Raw genomic sequence first — 12,115 nt, forward strand, 5'->3', positions numbered from 1 at the left:
TACCATCTCATTTTATTTGAAATTAGTTTTATCAATTATTATTCCACATCTCTTTCCATGTCTGTTCCTTTTCTTCCAACTCCCTCCCAGAACCATGAATATGAGATATTATCTAGTGATTGTCACTTCCTACACATGTTTTCCCAGGTTCTCTTAGAAAACTTCCAATAAGTCAAACTGAATTAAATTTTTAAATTTCTCATGATAGGAACTATTTTTGAACTAATTTTCTAAAATATTGCAAGTACTTCCCATAAGTTTACCACCCAATCAACATTGAAATCCTCACTCTGCACTCTCAAGCACTTGGAAAATGAAAATAAATATATTATTCTCTGTAAGTTTTCCTATTTTCCACAAATTACCAAAGGTTATATATAGGGGCTTGGCTTGTCATGCAGTTTTGTTCAAGCCCTTACAACACAATTTACCAGGCCTAGACACTGTAACATGTCGAAAAGTCAATATCCATTGCTTTTTTTTTTTTTTTTGCTAATTTGAGGCTGAAATTTTAATGAAATGAAATCACTCAAGGGATTGAGTTTGATAATTATCTCCTTTGATAGGGAACATGAAAACAAAATATAAGATGGTAGTTTATTCTAGACTGGGAATCTCACTTCTTCAACTTCCACAAATCGATTACATATCTCATCTGTTTGGTTCTTACTCAGAGTATAAATAGTTGTTGAGGGGATGATAAGTTTTTATGATTCTTAGCATTTCTCAAAAGCCTCAGTTTTGTGCTCTGTTTCTTCATTCGCTTTTTTTTTTCCATTGTAATTTTTTTTCCTAGTAACCAGCACTTCTCTCTTCTATGTTTCTCCTTGGCAAGTATTCAGGTAACTATGGGTTCTCTGTCCAGATTTGTGAATTGCCTTTAGGACATCAGTACTTTCCTCTCCATGGGCAGAATTTTTAATTACTAAATTAGAATTCACTTCTGATATATTACCTGCCCTCTTAGTGCTTCCTTCTCTGCAGAGCGCCTATTCATGTGGTCATTCATATACTTTTTGCTGAGCTTTTTGAAATCCTGGTCACTAAGTCTCAGAGTGTATACTTGAAAGGGTAGGATGCCAGGCAATGTGAATATACTAAGTTGTTAACACTTACAATTTTGAATTGGGTCAACTACCCAGGAAATTCTTGATGCTGTTTGGTGTGAAAGTTTGAGTCAGGTACATTCTGTGGAATCTTTTAATCTGGATTTCCATTAAATTGGCTGGAAAAATGCCAAACTATGTGTTGTTCATGATTTATTTTTCCATCCTACCTCCTCCACTGTTACCCACATTCATCTGACCGTAAAAGGCCTTCTAACTAGGGCAAACTCATCCATGTTTGGGTTCCTCAAATGTTTCAAGCTATTTTTCCAACTGTTGGGGTTTGGCAAACTCTTGTCAGCTTTTTGCCAAAGTGGTTATTTTTTCTTTTTAATTTTCAATTCCAAGTGTATTTCCAGGGAAATGCAGTTCATATGTTTCTTATTTACTTATTTATTTATTTACTTACTTACTTATTTATTAATTTATACATAACTCATAAAATAGATTTGAATAATTATTTTATATTCACAATATCTGTGTGCTATTCTACATCTATGCCTTAGCCAATCCAGAAATATTTCCCCTTTTGTACTTTGACTTAGGTGAAAAATTTTGAACCAAATTTGAAACTTAGATGGGCCAAGAAATTGAAACGTTAGCAAAATGTAGTTTTCATTTGTCTTATTAACCTTAATAGAAATGAATATTGCTTCTTTTGCCTAATTCAACAAAAAGCTAGATCCGTTCAAATAACTAACAAGTAACACATGAGTAAAGTATGCTAGAAATCAAGGGGGAACAAATTCTTTATATTATGTCCTTAATTGCTAGACTCCTTTGTTTTGGAATTCACTGCCCTTTCCACTCCCTAAGAGAAACTTTTTTCCAGAAAAGAACACAATACTAGTCCTCAAGTAGAATTCATTCAGATTCTTTTCATTTTTTTCCACATAAACTAAAAATTTTCATTTGAAGTTCAATCTTGAGGTCTACAGACACTAGTTCTTGTACTAAGTATTGACTTTTTTCCTCTTTCATCTTAGTTTGTCCTATCAACATTCAAATTAATTTTTGTCCAGTATGTCTTCTCTGAGTGCACCTCTACCACCATCGCCACACTGTGGCCATATTCATCATCATCTCAACAGGTCTCTTTTAACATGACTCCTGTGACCATCTGCCTCTATCTTCTCCCCCAGCTAGCCTCCACACTGCCACCTGCAAGGGTGAAGAATTGTGTTGGGTGCTTTGTATGAACCTCATTTAAATTACCTTAATTCCAAAGATAGTTATGTAGATGTAAATCCCCATAAGATTAGGAAAATATTTGGTATCCAGTAATCATTATTCAATTTTAGCATGCATACATGTTCAAGTTTCTAATAAACAAAATCAAATCCACTTAACTATGACAATATACAAATATAATCCTAGACACTGAGCTCAGGGATAAACTTCAGCTATCTTTAAAATCCCATAGAAAGTGAGCATGGTATTGTTGATAAACAGTCAAGCTAGCCAGCCTGAAAGAAGTAACATTTTAATGATAATCACTCCAGGAAGCTTTAATAAGGGACTGTTTGCAAATGAACGGGCAAGATGTTGCCAATCAAAAGAAAGAACATAGTAATGGGGTAATAACAGTGGTAACAGTTGAGCATGTATGTCAGGAAAAGAAGTGGGATTAATTTCTAGAACCTGCAGATGAAAAAGCCTATAAAGAGGGTTACCTGCAAGAATCTGCCTTTTGGTTGAGGAAGGCAGCTAGTCTGAGGCACCGCACAAGAAAATAGCTGTGGAGGTTACATGTCTTAAGTTTACTTTCCTCCTCTCATTGGCCAAATCCAACAGAAACCAGAGGGCGATGATGTCCACCAATATCATCCATGCAGGCTGGCCTCCAAAGAAAGAAGCCTGAGGGGAAAAGCTTGAGAAATGGATTTGGAAGGATAAGCAGAAAATAATTTGACATATTGAAAGGGCCATCAAAGACTCCTGTTTAGCGAAGAAACAAAGAGGACACAGTATTGACCATAATTACGAGGCTGGATGGTTCTAGGTGGTTCAACACCCATGCAACGTTTATTTTTGCTGTTTCTCAGATATTGTTGGTTGACATGTACTGTATGTGTTCAATGGGCATGTGTAATACCAGGGTAATGTCAGGTTTCTAATCAAGAATGGGAAACATAATGCTCAGTATAAGTCTGAGAAGGACTATCCTGTTGGAGGTCATGGCCATCGAAGAATACACTCACATTTTACACTGGGTTGCATCAAATTTTTTTTGGATCATGATCCTCAGATCTGATTCTTACAGGCATAATTCACCACCTGATCCTGCATATCCCTTAAAAGAACCTCTTCTTGTGGAAGGAGTGTTGGCATTTTTTTCTGTAGTATCTTTATGAAAATTTAAATGTCTAATAAATGTAATATTTATTAAGAAGTTTTAGTATTGCACTGTTTTGAATAAAACAGTCTAATGCATAAGTGGTAAGGTAACATATTAGAAGAAACACTCCTTCCATATTTATAACCAGAGAAAAAATATCAGGGCACTTATTCCATGGACAATTGAATCACAGCTTAATTTCACCTGTGAAATAAGGGGTATTCTCATAACCTCTCATCATGACAATTTGATAATGATCATCAACATTTGTTATAGGTAAAGCATGCCATTTTAGGCTTCAAGTCATTCAACTTTGAAACAGGAATTTTTCACTAGGAATTTTTTCAAGATTTCGAATTGGTTAAGAATGTCCTGGGATTACAAAGTGAAGCACTAAAAACTAGCGTCATTACAACTGCTTACTTGTTGTGTGTCCATATTTTCTCAAAAATACTACAACGAGGGACGCCTGGGTGGCTAAGCGGCTAAGCGTCAGACTTCGGTTCAGGGTGTGATCTCAGGATCCGGAATCGAGTCCCACATCCGGCTTCTTGCACAAAGCCTGCTTCTCCCGCTGCCTCTCTATGTGTGTCTCTCATGAGTAAATAAATAAAATCTTTTAAAAAAATGCTACAAAGAAATAAATAAAATACTTACTTTGGTTCATATGAAATAGAAACAGATGTGCATTATCCACACTTAATTTTTTTTTTAGTTAACACAGTTCCATTTTCTTATTGATCAATTCTGCCATAAATTTTAACTTACCCAATCAATTCATACCAATAAATATTCCTTTTTACTGATTGTGAATTCCAGTAAGTGTATGAGTGAGATTTTATTTAATAAGCAATTCCCCTTGCTAAAAAAACAGAATTTTTTGCTAACTATAGATCTTACAGATTTGTGTCCATGGAGAAGTTATTGTTTAATAGGCCAAAAAAGGATAAATGTATGTATGATGAGTTGGCGGTTGAGCCTTGGTGGTTACAATTACATCTTTCTCTTTTTAAAATAAATTCTCTCAAAAAAATAAATAAATAAAAATAAAATAAATAAAATAAATTTTCTCTTTTTTCATTTCTATCTCAGGTTGTCTGCTTCTAACCTGTTTTATTTCATGTGTTTATTTTATTTTTTAAAAAAATTAAAATATTGTATTTATTTTAGAGAGAGACAGAGAGAGAGCCCGCATGCATGCACTCATGTTGAGGGGAGGGGCAGAGCAGAGGGGAAGGGTAAGGAAGAGGGAAAAAATCCCAAGCAGACACCCTGCTAAGAGTGGAGAGAGCGCCTCACAGGCTGATCTCAAAGCCCTGAGATCATGACCTGAGCCAAAAGCAAGAGTCTGGTGCTTAATCCACTCAGCCATCAAGATACCCCTATTTCATGTGTTTAGAAAGAGAACTAAGACTGAAATTCCTATGCAAGTGATTTACTGATAGAGTGAGGAAAACAGGATGGACCAGGGGAGAAGCTAGGTAAGCACATTATTCAGCAAAAGTCTGAACTGACCCACGGAACATTCTGGAGCATGAATCACATTGCCAAGGTTGCCCTGCCCAGAGGCAAGGGGGACTGGATTATATTAGATCCCTGTTCTATTAGTCATTGGCTATGAACTATGGAGCAATCCTTTGCATCTTCAGATGAGTCTGCTCCCATTCTCCAATAGTGCTTTTCTGGAGAAGGTTGCTGGTGTGAATTGTTAACAGCAAACTTCTCCAGCTTTGAGGGGTAAATACACTGACTCAGTAAAAGGAATCGGACAGGACACCAAAAACTTATGTTATGTATATTCTGGGAAGTAGATAAATTTCACTCTGTAATAGGAATAAGATATTTATTTATTTATTTATTTATTTATTTATTTATTTATTTAAGACACAGGGGGAGAGAGAGAGAGAGAGAGAGACACAGACAGAGGGAGAAGCAGGCTCAATGCAGGGAGCCCGATGTGGGACTCGATTCTGGGTCTCCAGGATCACACCCAGGGCTGAAGGCAGCGCTAAACTGCTGAGTCACCAGGGCTGCCCGGAATATGATATTTTAGAAGAGTAGGTAAAGAGTAGAAGCCAAAATATGCATGTCATTTAATAGAGCAATTGAAATTTGGACTCCCAGATAAGTCTTAACATAGGAAAAACATCAGTTTCTCATGTTTAGTCACCTTCTAAAAAAAAAGTTATAATCTATATAAAATGTAGCCAATACTACATCTTCACCCTAAAATTGTACAACTATACCACCCAGATGATTCAGGTATGGCTATATTTGACTACTTAACCTACAAGCAATATCATTATTATTTTGTTTTTAGCTTTTTTTTTTAGCTATACCATTATTACTCCATTCCACACAGTAATATGGGTGTATAATCACTGGATATCATGACCAGGTCCTAAATGTGGCACCCACATGACCTTATTAATGGCCACCACTAATGATTAGAGAGTAATGGCGTCACTGTGGCAAACTACACATTGTCACACCCTTTGAAAGAACACAAGTTCTAAAAGTGGCAAAGGTTTTTAGTATCTCTTCTTGCATTCCAAATGCAAGTATCCAGGTGCATACAGTAGTAGATGCTGAGAATTCTTTAGGAATTGATGGCTTTTCTTTTTGATGACTCCACAGGCTTTATCAATATACTTGAAGGCCTTCTAAGTTCACCATTGCACTATTATCCTATTACCAAGCAGAGACCTCATAAGGTAAGGGCTATAGAACTGAGGCTGCATTAGACTTTGGCTATTGGATCCACGATCTCCCTAGGTAGGCATGACCTGCAGGGCAAGAGGAGCTCCTAAATTGAGCATTGGTTACAAATTATAGTAAAACTGACCAGAAGGGTAATGTTGCTCCCACCCTCAAATAAATCACATAATTGAGTTATTTCTAAATCCTACTTATTGCCCCAAATCAACAGTCCAAAAGCTATCATAATTGGAATAGTAGAACACATTTCAGTTAGATCTTTACAAGCTTTTACCATGACCTGTCTAGCTAAAACTTTATCCAGACTAAAGTACAAGGAAAAAATGTTACCAGGTTCCAAGCACTGCTAAGACACCACAAACTCTTACCTCTGGAACAGACGTACTAAGGGAATTAACCAAATTGTCTAAGATGCATCATATTGGGCCAAGATACACTATTGGACCAAGATGTCACTGAGACCAAACCACAGCTTTTAGCATTGACCATGCCATTCCTATGCCAAACAGGCCACAGACAGAACTCAGAGGCCTCACTGCTTGTTAAATAGCACTAGACTCCATGAACCGTCAGTAAGTGCACAAAGGATTAAGAACATTCTGACCACCACATGCAACCCTCCAGTCTTTATTATTGCAATAGCTGAAAGAGATTTATCTTCATCTTTACTGGACAATTGACCTTTAGACTAAGTGGATGCACTTAGCCTTGCAAAGATCTGTACACTGCCCTCCCCTCAAACCAAGCTCAGGTTAAGGTTTGGCAGGTAAGCCAAGACCTTTAACCAATTTCTTCTTGCCAAGTCCATGTCCAAGGAAACTCTGCTTCCCTTCCCCTGAAGAGAGTTAAAATCCTAGAATCCTAGTTTCCCTAATGATAATATTTTCTTTCTAAGTACTTAAAGTTAGATTCACTGTTTTCACAAGTTGTGATATCTTAAGTCTCAGATCAGAGGAAAAACATATCTGGTAGATGAGATTTTCACTCATTTCTTTCTTTGGCAGGGATAAGTTCTGGAATATCACCTGCTTGGCAAGATCCTCAATTTATCTTTTCATGGCTGTTAATAGCAGTTCTGCAAAAGTTACTTACTCTCTAGCAAATGAAACCTTCACTAGCTTAAATCTTCAGAACACAATAGCAGGGAAGTTCCAGTTATGTGCTGCACACACTTGGGGTATAAACAGTGAATCCACAACGGATCTTGCCCATAGCATGCCCACAGTCATAAGCAGGGATGGGAAAGACATGCAAATTAATATGCCTCACAGAGCAATCATGGAGTCAATTGGAGGTGAGAATCCAGTGCAATGGGAAATGAGGGTAAGAAATTATTGCTTTCAGGTGGTAGGATCAGGAAAGTCTTTATAAGAAAAGATGTCAAACGTTTTCAAAAAGGTTTTTGATTTAATTCTCCTCTATGTGTTTTTTATGACCACCAACAATTATTCCCTTAGGACAATTTTCATTGAGTCAGCCATCCCCAAGAGAGAAGAAAGGGGGAGAAAACCAGACAATGGATTTGGCCCTAGGTATATCCACTACCTGATAGTGACTGAGAAGGTAGGCTGGTCTGTCTGGGATACTTAGCTATGTGATCAGTAAGTCCGTTTTTCTCTGTGAACAGAGCTTCCCTGTGATGTCCCCAGGACCTGGTATCTGAGACGCCTTTCTTTGCCCACTGTCCTGGGTAGCTATTTCCTTGGCAGATGGCTTGATTTAAACCATTATAAACACTTTGTTAAATCCTGTAAGTAATATTTCCACTGGGAAGTCTGACATTTCTAGGAAACTCCAGGCCATAATTCTTCCTTAAAGACTGTCCTTAATCAGCTTAACATTTGTAGACCAAGAAGCTCATCGACAAGCTCTGTTTCTCAAACACAGATGGGGTCATTTGCCACAAAAACAGTTGAGGTAGTGTTCAAAGTGTAGATACTAGTCTCACCCAGGAATCTGAATCTCTAGGGTTGCACCTAGGAATCTGAATTTTAACAGATCTCCTATTAAATTTTATTCACGCCAAAAGTTTGAGAACCTCTACACTATCTTATCAACATTATCAAATGGTGATGTAATCTTAGGTAAGTCAATTGGTCAATCTAAGTTTGATATTTATTTTGTCACAAGGGATCATTCTGGCCCTATCTGCATTATAGGATGACTGTGAGAAACACCTGGAAAGCATAATGGGATTCCAATGGAAGCTATAATGATTGAAAAAATCATCATCTATCTATTATGTTCATCTAGTTTCCCCTCAGCACATACACACCAGTCTCGCTGTTGTAAACCAAACACACATAATTGTTCACACAGACTCTCAGCTCATCCCAGATGTTACGTATGACTTTTTTCTTTTTCTTTTTCCTTTTTAGGTAAAGCTCTTACTTTGTTTCTTAATTTTCTGGTGATTTGCACACACTAAGCTGTGACAGACTTTTATGAGAGCTGTTTTGTAGGTCAAGAAATCTTTGGCACTTTGACCATGACCGCAGCTGGCAGCTCTACCATCAGCTTCCCAGAGAAGGTGAAAACCCTCTAAAAGCTATCCTATATGGAAGATGAATGAGGTCATCTCATGGGCATCTAAGGAGAATAAAAGCTTTGGAATCAGATTCACTAGCTTTGGGTGCTGGCCCTATATTTGTGATAATGGAAAAACATGGCTCTTTCATCTCTAAAAATAAAGTTTTCTCTTTTAAAAAATGAAGATAGAAATGCTTATCCTACAGATTGTTCTAAGGATTCAATGAAGTGCATAGAACAGTATCTGGAGCATAGAAAAAGCTTGAAATGGTAGGAATTTTTATTCTTGCCGAATCCCATAAAAAATTTATTCACAGAAATTATATCAACCAGACTTCCACAAATTCAGAAACTTTATAACAGACTAGGAAAACAAAACAAAACAAAACAAAGTTTTGATATCAAAATTTTAGTTTCTTCATTGTTTTGAAGTATAACAATATATACCTAAATTTGGTTCATATCCTGATATCATAGTCAGATATCCGTAATTCATGGATAAATGGTTTCTGAAACAATTCCTGTCAGGTTATCCCTTCATGAAATAGAAAATTGTTTATTTATTTATTTTTTTGGCAACAATGCTTCTTCCAAGCAGAATTTTAAATAGCAAACAAAAATCATTTCTTTTCGATCTTTCCCTGCTTTTGACTTTCTAGTTATACAAATAAAGCATTAAGGTGCTTTAAATAGAGGCGTACTTTTATGATATTGAATTTATTGACAACATAAAATCCTCTATGTGTGTATTTCCTCTGTCACTTTCTTCTCAGATTATACAAAAAAAATCTGATTTCAAAAGCATGTAGAATTCCTATACCATTATACTCAAATACAAGAAGCAAATGATATTGTTCCATTTCTATCCAAAATGCCACTACAGAGTAGAAATTAAAAGTGCTTAGCAATGAACATGTTTTTTGAAAATTTTTTTATTTTTTTCATCATGATAAGTGTACTCTCTGATCCCTAATACCTATTTAACCCGCCCCCACCCGCCTCTCCAGTGGTAACCATCAGTTTGTTTTCTACAGTTAAGAGTCTGTTCCTTGGTTTGTCTCTCTTTTTTCCTTTGCTCATTTGTTTGGTTTCTTAAATTCCACATATGAGGGGGATCATATGGTATTTTCCTTTCTCTGACTGACTTATTTTGCTTAGCATTATGCTTTCTAGCTCTATCCGTGTTGTTGCAAATGGCATGATTCCATTTCATATATACACCACATCTTCTTTATCCTTTCAACTATCAGTGGACACTTGGGCTGCTCCATAGTTTAGCCATTGTAAATAATGCTGCAATAAACATCGGAAAGCACGCATCCCTTTGAATTAGCGTTTTTGTATTTTTTTGGTAAATAGTAGTGGGATTACTGGATCATAGGGTAATTCTGGGAAGCCTTCATACCGTTTTCCACAGTGGCTGTGCCAGTTTGCAATCCCACCAACAGGGCAGGAGGGTTCCTTTTTCTCCATATCCATGCCAACACTTGTTGTTTCTTGTGTTTTTGATTTTAGCCATTCTGACAGGTGTGAGGGCAATGAACATGTTTTTAATCACTGAGAAAAAGTTCCACATTAACAAAGCAACAACGGGGGGCATCTGGGTGGCTCAGTGGCTAAGTGTCTGCCTTCAGCTCAGTTCATGATCTCAGGGTCTGGATGGAGACAAGTGTTCAGCAACTACTCAGCAGGGAGCCTGCCTGTCTCTCTTCCTCTGCCATCCCCCCCAAATAAATAGGTGAAATCTTAAAAAAAACAAAAAACAAAAACAAAGAGACAATGGCAGCCAGTTTCTTTAAGTTCACTTCAAATTTATAAATATTAAAGACTGGAATGCTAAACTGTAGTGATAAAAAAAAGCCAAAATTATGACAATAAAGATCACATTTTGGTATTTATTTGAAGATGCAAATGGATGAATGCTATGGCTATTAATTGTCATTTATTAAGCACCTACTGTCCACTAGACACTTCATATGCATTTAAACATTCAATTGTAACAATAACCTTAAGTCATAAATATTCTTATTCTCCTTATGCATTTAACTAAGCTGATTATCAGAAAGGTTTTATCATTTGTCCATAGTCATGTTTGTAATCAATACCTGAATCGCTACTGGAATCTCGTTCTTTCTGAAGCTAAAACAAGGCTCTTTCTCCATCACCCTGCTGCCCCCAGCTCAGTGAAATGGAGTCAAGCAGGCAAATGTTTTCAGAATGTGGTTTCTGGGAAGGTTCCTGCTCCAAATATTCTTTCACCAACGATTATGATGCTTGAAATTTCTCCAAAGGATATTTATTTCTGTGAGTCTTAAGGGATTTTAATTCATTTAGAATCTTACACTGAAATCCAACTGCACTTAAGGTTAAAATAAAGTTTATTAGCTGACATCTTGACAATTATTGGTGAATGGCCGGCCAGAGCTTTTGTGAAGTTGAAGAAAGAATTACACTGAATGGCCAGATGAGAGCAATAATGAGAACTTGTTACTTTTGCTATTTAGAAATTATGCCTTTTTGGTTGTTGTTTCTGCCCTTGCTATGTGGCTTTTCAAACATGAGTTTGAAGAGCAAAATATTTTGCTAATGTGGAATGATTTGTAACATTCACATTTTAGAATGGCAGTTGGCTATTGCCTTTGATGGTGTGTCTTAAAAGTGGTGGGAAGTGGCCTTAGGAAACGTTCAGTGGTAAACAGATGGCATGGGCTTATAAACACCACACATGGGTTTGAGAAGCTGCTTTATCTCTAACTCATGCACAAGCACATTAATGTTCTGTTGGTTCACTGTAAAGGCTGGTATTTGGAAAGGAATAGTCTTGTTTTAATTGTAGGGGTTATGGATGTATGTGAATGTGTGTATTTGTGAGTGCATGTTAGTGTGTGTTTGGAATCTGAATAAAATGTTTTTTTTTTAATAAAATGGTTTTATTTACAAATTTTCTGCATACACTGACAAAATAGAAGGGGAGTGGAAACAAATTATTTGAATGATTCTAGTTAAAGTGATACTTTTACTTCAAACACACAGCTCTTTCAAGGTAAAGAGGCAGTTGCTTTAATCCCAAATTCTTTCATATGTAGATATTCAAAATACATATTTTCAGTTGTTTTTCAAGTGAATGATTAGCCCCCGTGAGGATGGTGATATAAACTCTCACCAGTAGCAAAATATTTTTTTTTTAGTAGCAAAAGATTTTGAAAGAGAATCAGACTTTAAAACTAAACTTCTTTAATAATAATTATTATTATTGTAATAGTGCTCCTTGGTTTTAGATTGAGAGAATTCCCACTTGACAGGCCTTACTATGACTATTTGGAAAATACCTTGATTTGGTTAAAAAATCACACCAATCATTTTTATTTTTACCTATTTTTTATTACAATATAATTGGCATACAATGTTATTATTAGTTTTAGGT

The sequence above is a fragment of the Canis lupus genome, chromosome 31, assembly GCF_003254725.2.
Source record: "Canis lupus dingo isolate Sandy chromosome 31, ASM325472v2, whole genome shotgun sequence".
NCBI classification, from domain to species: domain Eukaryota; kingdom Metazoa; phylum Chordata; class Mammalia; order Carnivora; family Canidae; genus Canis; species Canis lupus.